The sequence below is a fragment of the Mus pahari genome, chromosome 8 (assembly GCF_900095145.1).
Source record: "Mus pahari chromosome 8, PAHARI_EIJ_v1.1, whole genome shotgun sequence".
Classification (NCBI taxonomy): domain Eukaryota; kingdom Metazoa; phylum Chordata; class Mammalia; order Rodentia; family Muridae; genus Mus; species Mus pahari.
In genome coordinates this window covers 93,255,743-93,263,621 of record NC_034597.1, presented here as the reverse complement: position 1 = coordinate 93,263,621, position 7,879 = coordinate 93,255,743, and the positions used below count along the sequence as shown (strand labels likewise).

Here is a 7,879-nt window from a genome sequence, read left to right as displayed (position 1 = left end):
CATCTAATGCCATGTCATAATGTGACATGCTCATGACAGTCACCTGACCACGCTTCATCATTCTTCTTCACAAGAGCAGGGTGAGCTCAACACAGTGAGCTAAGGGCGGAGAAGAGAAGCTACATGTACACAGCTTTAATTATAGCATCTGATTGTAATTGTTCTGTTTTATTCTTGTTCTTGATAGTTTCTCCTTGTGCCTAAATTGGAAATTAGACGTTATAACAGGTATACAGAGGGAAAAAAAAATCTCATTACAGGATCTGGTACTACTTTCAGTTTTAAGCATCTATGTGAGGTTTTGGACTATGTCTTTCTTCTATGGTTAACAAGAAGTTCTGTGTTTGAATTTCTCAACATCCTAAAAGAATTAAATGCTTAGTGCATTTTCTTTTCCTTCATTTAATTGACTGGATGCTTGGGTTATTTTGCATACACATATTAAACTGTTTATTTCTACCTTAATTTTACATAGCAATGTTACATGCAATGATGTCAAGGCATAACAGATTATAGTTCAGGCCATCACGTACTTAAGTGCTCTGCTATGTGCACCTCCACTAATGTTTGAGATTTAGAGTTTAAGGTAGTTTTTTTTTTTATATATAAAAAAGGAAGTGAATGGTATGTATAAGTAAAATTAAGGCAATCAAGTAGTTTGTTTGTTAGTTTTGTGGTGATAGATAAGCTGCTCCCATTTGTATCTGTCAGCCCTTGTGTTCATCAACTTATGTGATGCAAAACCCTAGCTGATGTACATAAGACAGAGTCATTGCCTTTAAGAAAGCATCTGTAACCCTAGCTGATGTCCGTATGTATCCAGAATTATTTATTTTTGTTCACGCGCGCGCGTGTGTGTGTGTGTGTGTGTGTGTGTGTGTGTGTGTATGTGTGTGTGTGTATGTATGTGTGTGTGTGTTTGTGTTTTGTAGGCCAGTGGACAATTGACAGAGCTGGTTCTCTTCTTCTAGCACGTGGGTCCTGGGATTACGATCAGGTCATCAGTTTTGGTAGCAGACACTTTACTTGATTAGCCATCTTACCAGTCCCATTTTGTTTTGTTTTGTTTTGTTTGTTTGTTTGTTTTTTATAAAATAGTTCACATTAGAGGAATAATTGTACCAGGAAAACTTCTTAGAGCAATCAATTGAACACCATTTTATACTTGATTTGAAAATACATTCTATACATTTTCATCAATCATAGATTCCTTAGACCATTAGGTGTTTGACTCCTACTGACTGAATTTGCGGAAAGGTAAGAGGATAGAGAAGTGAGCAGACTTAAAGGAAGTTCATGTGGTTTGAAACAATTAACTCAAATGATCTCAAGAATGCACCCTCAAGCAAGAGTTATTTTGCTTTCTCTTCCCTGAAAACCTTTCGCTGGGATTGGTTTGGTTTGAAGGCAAACTATTTCTGTCTAGTGAAAGCTGACCTTCCAAACTCACTGAAGCCTTACTCCACTGTTTTATATTAGGCTGTGGACAGAGCAATAGCACCCAGCATCTGGGTGACTTTGACTTGGTATGCACATGTGAAAGCTAAAGGGAGACCACAGATGTGTTAAGATGTTACACGATGGGGAATTAGTATAAAAAAGCCTATTAAAGATTGCAAAAGGCTTTTTATATATGGATGGTGATATGATGAAAGACAGAATATTAAAAAAAACAAAGAAATTACTACAGAGGAGTTAAGAGCACAAAGAGATTTCATAGCTCCTCCTCCTCCTCCTAATAATAATAATAATAATAATAATAATAATAATAATAAAATAGTCAAATTGTCTTAATGAAGGCAGGTGTCCTGTCTAGTTTGGTTAAGTACAACTCCAGTATCTGTAATATGGTAGACATATACTAGTTTTCAAAGCAAAACAAATAAATAAATAAATAACAGGAGTTAATAACACGGTAAGAGGGAGTGACTTGCTTCTTCCTCCTCTTTTCCTCTTCCTCCTCTTCCTTTCCCTTCTTCCAAACTTTTTTTTTCTTACTTGAGTTCCACGGCAGAACTATCTTACAAAACCTTCCTTTGCTTTCCAGTTGTCTTCTATCTGTCTCTTATGCCAATAGACATTTCTATTGGTTGTATTCTTGATGAACTCACAGATCCAGAGGCATGATTTAAGGGACAGAATGATGTGTAGTCATTTCACTAAAAGAGTTTTCCAGGAAACGCGAGAAATAGTCTGGAATCTGCTCTTGGATATAATTTTTACATTAACTATACATGGATATAACTATGCATTTTACCCACTTCACTGTAAAACTCATTTGAGTAACAAAGAAAAAGCATAAATCTGGTGTTGCTGTTACAACTTTGGGGTTTAGAATTACTAATCTGAGCATAAAAGATTTATTTATTCCAGGAGTTCCAGAAAGGATTTCCAGCTTTATGGAATGGATAGGAAAGCCTGGGCAATACAGGGAATCATGATGGGATGGATTTGGGAGAAAGACAGTTCAGATTCCTGATAGGGACATTGCAAAAGTAGTGGGAGTTTGGATTGAGATTGGGAAAACGGTAAGGTGCATCACAGTCATAAGATTAATGGGAATCAATATGTAGATTTACACGTGATTGGTAGAGAAGAGTCAAGCTGATTTCTGGAGACCTGTGGTCCTAGATATTAGATGGGACCTAAACCTAGAGTTGTCATGGAGTCAGTGAAAGTGGGAAAGAAGTGTCAGGAAAGGGGTGAGCACAGGTACGGGGTGGATTCCAGGACTTTGATTGGTTAAGAAGATTTGTCTAGTTCTTCTGACACAAGTCAGGCTTAAAGGTGATTTTAAATTTACAGCTGGAAGCACTGGTGTCTCAATTCTGCAGAGTAAAGCTGGATCCTCCTGAAGAAGCCTGTGCTCTACTGACTACATACAAGGGAGCAAGAGGTCTTGGGATACGCTTCTGTGGATTCTGTGACCAGGGCAAACCATTCAGCTCAGAGGAGGCATTGAGAGTTGGCACGTGGGAAGGTTTTGCTACTAAAAGAGGCAAAAAAAAAAAGCTTTCATGATGACGAAATTATAGAATAATCTATTCAGCGTCAATTCTTGAAATATTATAGGAAGATTATTTTTCTTTCATAGAAATTTGGAAATTTCCAAAGTTGAGACATTAAGTTGATTCTACCTGTATCAGTTATTCTTCCTGTTGTTGAGATAAAGTACCCTAGACAAAGCAACACGAGAAAGGAAGTATTTCTTTTGGTTCACAGTTCAAGGGTGTCACCTATCATGGACAGGAGGTCATAGCTAACAGGTGTTCAGGTCACTTGTCACATGGCATCTACAGTCAGGAAACTGAGCATGATGAATGCTCACACCCCCTTTTAATTCAGTCTGGGATCTAACTCCTTGGATGGTGCCCTCCACAGTTAAGGTGGTCTTTCCACTTTAGTCTCCTGTTATAACAATCCCCCACAGATGTGTTTGGTGGCTTGTCTGTGGGTAGATTTCTATCCAACAATTCAGAATGCCACTGCTTCTTTAAACATGCTCACAGTGTCTATGCCATAATAATTTTAAACAGCAGTGTCATTTTCAACTTCAACTTTATTCACTTTTTACTGTAATAGAGATCAAATCCAGAGACTCAAGCATGCTCTTTATTCTGAGATATGGCTAGTTTATCTGCCTGTCTATCTGTCTGTTGGTTGGTCTATCTATCTATCTATCTATCTATCTATCTATCTATCTATCTATCTATCTATCTATCTATCTATCTACCTATCTCTATGATCTTATGTCAACACAGCACAAATAACTGTTTTTAAAGTATTTGTGTGGTGCTATTACCTAAAATTAAATTATTTCAGACTTTCCATTACCAGTTATTCCTTATAAAGTTTAATATCTCATAAATGTGTAATCCCACTGGGTCAAGCAGTATAGAACTGTCAGCAGGAATATGAATTTTTTTCTGTTCACTACTAAGTATTTATGATCAAACAAATCATTTTTTCTTTAGTATAATAAAGACATAAAGCAATAGGCTTCAGGCATTTCTGAAAATGCAAAAGAAAAAAACAATCTAAGCACAAAATCTGACAAAAATGTACATGACTGTTAAAACTATCTTGTAGGTAAAGTGACCAATAACAATGCTTCAATTATCAGAGGATTATTTTCCCTTCTAATTCTCAACCACCCCCAATTTATAAACATGGATAACCTTAACCTTAAAGCATATATATTGGTTTAGATGTCTTTTTTTTAAAGAATTCTTTGTGCTTTTGTGAAAATTTAAGCTGTTCCATTGATTCCATATATTTGTTGACTTGGGCTTTGGTTAAAATATTTTAGTTTTACTTCCTTTAATATGGAGCCAATTGAATGAATGTTTTCATAATTTTTTCTACTAAAAATACATAACATAAATATAGACCCTTTCCTCTTACCTATGCTTTCAGTTCAGGAGTCTTAAGTGTGTTCACCACGCTGGCTTCCTACTTTCTGGAATGTTTCCATTTTGTAAAACTAAACTTCTGTGCCCACTATACAGTGTTCCGTTTTTCCCATCGACAACATTTAGCAATATCCATTCTATATTCTACTTCTACAAGTCTAACTACCAATAGAAATAATAACTAAAGAAACCATGGAGTAATTGTTTTCTCTGACTTTCAATTAGGGGTGGTTCCTAAAGATTTGTGCATGTTATACCATGTACCAGAATTTCCTTTTTTAAAAAAAATTTTTATTAGTTCTTTGTAAATTTCACACCATGCTTCCTAATCCCACTCATCCATTCCTCTGCCCTTGAAACCTCCCCCCCAACCCCCGTTCAACCGAGAAAAAACAATTGTCGTGGATACTGTAGCATGTCTCATTGTACCCCACAGTATACACTTTTGTCCATACATCTTTGCTTGTTAATGTATATTGCAATGCCTTGTTGATCTGATTTGAGGCCTCTGGCTTCTGCTACTCTATCAATACTGGAACCTCACCAGGACTCCTCTCAGAGACCCTGTTGTTGCCTTGTGTCATGGAGATCTTGGAGTTTTGGATCAATAGGATCAGCCCCTTCATGTGCTCCAGCAGTTCATCGATGAGGTAGATATTGCTGTGTGTGGGGTGGGGGTGGAGGTGGGATTCAAAACCCCGAATCAGGTCTGAGAGGTATCTGAGCTAGACAGCCTACTGACTCTCTTGCCCTCATGCCCTTAGGACTGACTGACCAGAAACTCCTACTAGCAGGGCCATTTCTACCCTGCTGCCCAGGTGAAATACAGGTGCTACCCTTCCCAAGTATTCCAGCCAGTGAGGGCTACGGCCAGTTCTCCTATTCTCATGACCCCAGGTCCAGCTCTCCTATCTACCCTAGGTGGTGAGGGTCAAGGGAGAAGAGGAGGATATCTTTCCCTCCTTTGTGCCATAGCTCAGCAGATAAGAGGCAGGCGCGTTCTCCTACACTCACCCCTTGGGGACATCTCACTCTCAACCCCCACATTCAGTTCCACTTCTACTGTGTTGCCCACATGAGATGCAGGGCCTGCTCTCCTGCTTTTAGGACCCACCTGTGGGGAGGGCAAGATGGAGGGGGAGGGGATCCCTCCCTCACCAATGCCACTGCACAAGTAGACAGGAGGAATGGCCAGCTCTCCCACACTTCTGCCCTTGGGGCTTGACCACCTGCAACCCCTACACCCAGGGACAGCTCCACTGTGTCGCCCAGATGAGGTACAAGATCTGCTCTCCCGGATGCTGCAGCAGATTGGGAGCAGGGCCAGATTTCCTGATCTGATGACCTCGGGGCCAGCTCTCTTGCTTGCCGTAGGTGGCAAGCCAGGAGGGGAGGTCATTTCTCCTTCACCCATGCCACTGCACAGCAGACAAGTTACAGGGCCAGCTCTCCCATGCTCATGCTCTTGGGGCTGGCTCACTTGCAAGTCTCACAATGTGTGGGACCACTCTCTGCTAGTATGAAATCTGGCTGTGGCAGAATCAATTTTCTGGCTCTCATGCCCTCAGGGCCAGTTCTCCCACAATGCTCAGGTGAGGGGTGAGTCCAGTCATGCATAGATCTCAGACATCAGTACGTCCCTGGGCAACAGCTCAGACTAGGGATGTCTGCCTGGTCTTTGGTAGTAACAGATCCTTGATGCTGGACCACCAACCCAGATGTGTACCACCAACCCAGATGTGTACCCTATTGTTAGTACAGGTCAAAACCCCACCATAGTCCCAGGTGCCATCACTGCGTACTCACATCAGGCTATTTGTCGCTACCCTAGAATCCCCAGTTCTGCCTCTCTTCATTTTCCCCTACATCACTATATTTTTCTTTTTCATTTCTTCACCACTTACTTGTACCTTTTAGAGGTGCCTGAGGCCTCTGAGCATCTGGGGTTATTTCAGGAGTGGTCTCAGGAGTGCTGTGTCTCATCTGGTACATTAAGGAGCACAGTAGGGGCTATCTTGGGCATGAGTCTACATGGTGCCTGACTGGTGGTCATCTCAGGCTAGCTCTCTGTCCAGGCCTCATGGTGATGGTCATCTTGGGCTTGCTCCTTGTCTGGACTATTGGAGGAGTGCCCCATTTGAGGGTTGTCTATCTATGGTTCACTTCTGCCAAGGACCCGCACACAGTCTCACTAGGTTCTTCTAGTGTATGGCTTGCTCCTTGTCCTGCAAGCCACTGGGACTTGTAGGGTGTCTCAGATTGGCTTTTTACAAGGAATGTTAGGCTACTAATCATTCAAATGGTCATAGGTAAGGACACTGAGAGTAGACAGAGCCTCCCTCCTCTCTGCCACCTCTTGAAGCATATGTGACAAAGTAGCCACACTGGCAATGGTTCACTATCAGCAGGCAGAATTTCCTACTTCTTCAAGAGTGAATAGCATTCAGGTTTGGGGTACTTACTAAGTGCTTTTTTCTTGCTTATCACTAGTCAAGACATTCAGTTTCTCAAGTAGAGGATCATGTTGTATCTTTAAGTTGTTTCATGCTTATTAAATTGAGATTTCTCTTTGGTGTTCAAACATCCCAGCTGAAGGCAACAGGTCGAGACAAAGACTGTTCCACTTGAGAGTGGGTCGCTGTGTTTATAGCCTGATTTTTTTAGGCAGTAGAGATGGGACTTTTCTAGAAAGACCTTTCTCTCCCTTTACATCTACCCCACCCCTTCCTTCTCTGTTCCTTTATGGCACCGAATCAGGGATGCACATGACGGGCAAGTGTCCTGCCACAGTCCTATCTTCTCAACCCTGTCTTTGTCCTTCTTATGCTTAGATCTCTTTGCATAAAGCACAATACACAAGAACTTAGAACCTAATTGAGCTAGAGTCTTTCCTGACATCTGCTCTGGCACCTTCAGCATGTTGGCATTTGGAGTAGGTAGACTCTAATGGGTACAAGCCTTTTAAGGCTCACCTCAGTGTGTAGTGAGTGTGAGTGTAATCGTGGCTTCAGGGCTATACAGCACATCTGGAGTCTACTCCAGTATTTTCAATTAGGTGCTGTGGCAGTGTTAGGGAATACTCTGTGTTTTGGTTTCCTGTGCATTGCCTTTGTGTGAAGTATGGGAACTACAGGACCTGAAAACTGACTGGGGTTAAAGGCTCTTTGAGGAAATCTCCTTAGGAGATTGGAACCACTTCAAGTCCGAGTCTCACCATGGGATAAAAATCAATGTAAGATAGAAATGTAATGAAAATGACACCTTATTCCCACTAGTGATATTGAATCGGTGACAACTAAGTATTCAAGTTTCATAATATGGATTGATTTCTGGAGAAATTTAAAAGCCATCAATCGCTACAATGCGATGAATATGTAAAAGTACCAGAGGAGGTAATTCTAATCTAAATGAAAGCCAGTGCTGTCAATGCTAATTCGCTTTCTGTTCTGTTCATGATTCAACAAAGC

General features: G+C 40.9%; 1 non-coding gene across 1 annotated transcript; it reads right to left on the bottom strand.

The window, feature by feature from the left end:
- Positions 1-6,687: 6,687 nt before the first annotated feature.
- On the bottom strand, positions 6,688-6,821 carry LOC115064607. The gene has a single exon (XR_003844444.1). It is a non-coding gene; the product is annotated as a small nucleolar RNA SNORA17 (small nucleolar RNA).
- Positions 6,822-7,879: the final 1,058 nt, after the last annotated feature.